Below are 1,686 nucleotides of genomic sequence, written 5' to 3'. Positions count from 1 at the left end.
TAAAGAGTAATTTCGTGTATATTTATTATTAGGATAGAAAATTATGTCTTTTAATAATTTTTTTATTTTAAAAAAATATATTTTTAACAAAATAAATAAATAAATAAATAATAGATATTTTTATGTGAAATATTGAAAGATTAAAATACCTTTGCTTTTCTAAAAAATATTTTACAATTTTTTTTATTAGAAACTCATTGAAACAAATTCAAAAGTGATAAAGTTATGAGTTATGACATACAATGAACTTTTCTAAATATAATAAATTGAAGAATTATTGACTTGATGTGCTGGAAAGGAAAAGAAAAAGAAAATTAAAGAAAAGAATCAAAAGATAATGTCAAAAGAAAATTGGGTCATTAATGATGATACCTTTGCTTTTCTAAAAAATATTTTACAATTTTTTTTATTAGAAACTCATTGAAACAAATTCAAAAGTGATAATATAAAAAGTTATGACATACAATGAACTTTTCTAAATATAATAAATTGAAGAATTATTGACTTGATGTGCTGGAAAGGAAAAGAAAAAGAAAATTAAAGAAAAGAATCAAAAGATAATGTCAAAAGAAAATTGGGTCAAACCAATTTAATGATGATAATTAATAATCACATTAGGAAAATTTATCTTACCTTTTAATATAGTGAGAAGTAGACAGTTTTTATTTCATTATATACATACATACATTTTACAAATATATATGGAGAGAGAGAAACATACACACAACTGATGCTCCTTTGTTTGATCAATCTTTGGAACTGAGAACTACATACACATTTTGAGGCTTTTCCAGCGGTGTCTACACCAGGTTGTGAGAAAAGTTTCAATATCTTCCGCTTTAATTTCAGTTGTTGTTTTTGGGTACCTGTTACATCTCGTAGGCAGAAAAAAATAGAATTTTTTTACTTAATATTTGTAATTTTTTTAATAATAATATTTTTAGTATTTTACTTCGTATAAAATGTTAGGGACAAACCTCAAAATCTCCAGAGATAGTTTTAACATAAATTAATAATGTTAAAAATAAAATAAAATAAAATAAAACGTTAAAAATATTTAAAAAAAATCAACTATAAAAACAAAAAATATATTTTAAAAAAAATTATACCTCTCACTCTCCATTTTAATAAAAATGTTTATCTTTACTGATTTTTTTCTATTTATTTTTCTGGGTAATGCCTCTATTTTCCAGAAAAGTATTGATAATTTTTTGTTTCTTAAAATTTTCATATTACTTGAATTTCAGATTCAAGAGATGAAAATATCTGATAGTTTAATTTCGTATTTTTTTAATAAATTAAATAGGTAATAACATGAATACTTAATGTAAAATTAATTGAAATAATAAGTAATTTTTTAATTAGTAGTCTTGGTCTCTTGGGTTACATAAATAAAAAAAAAATTTATAATTTCTTCTTTTAATATTAAAAAAGTAGAAGAAAAAATATATTAAGTTGAATTATATAAGGGTGTATATTAGGTGTCTATGCTAAAAAATATTATCAAAATATAAAAAAACATCAACGTAAACATATATATAGTGGATATCCGGCCACTCCATTATCACTTCAATCCAAATTGTATTCTAAATCTTAATTCCAAACATAAATTCTAAATAAAAAAACAAAAGAGTTCACTTTAATCAATAATCGTGGGTCACCAAGACTGATCATATCTAAATTATT

Source organism: Arachis ipaensis, chromosome B05 (assembly GCF_000816755.2).
Source record: "Arachis ipaensis cultivar K30076 chromosome B05, Araip1.1, whole genome shotgun sequence".
Taxonomy (NCBI): Eukaryota; Viridiplantae; Streptophyta; class Magnoliopsida; order Fabales; family Fabaceae; genus Arachis; species Arachis ipaensis.
The sequence above is the reverse complement of the archived record's forward strand: the minus strand, read 5'-3'. Positions refer to the sequence as shown.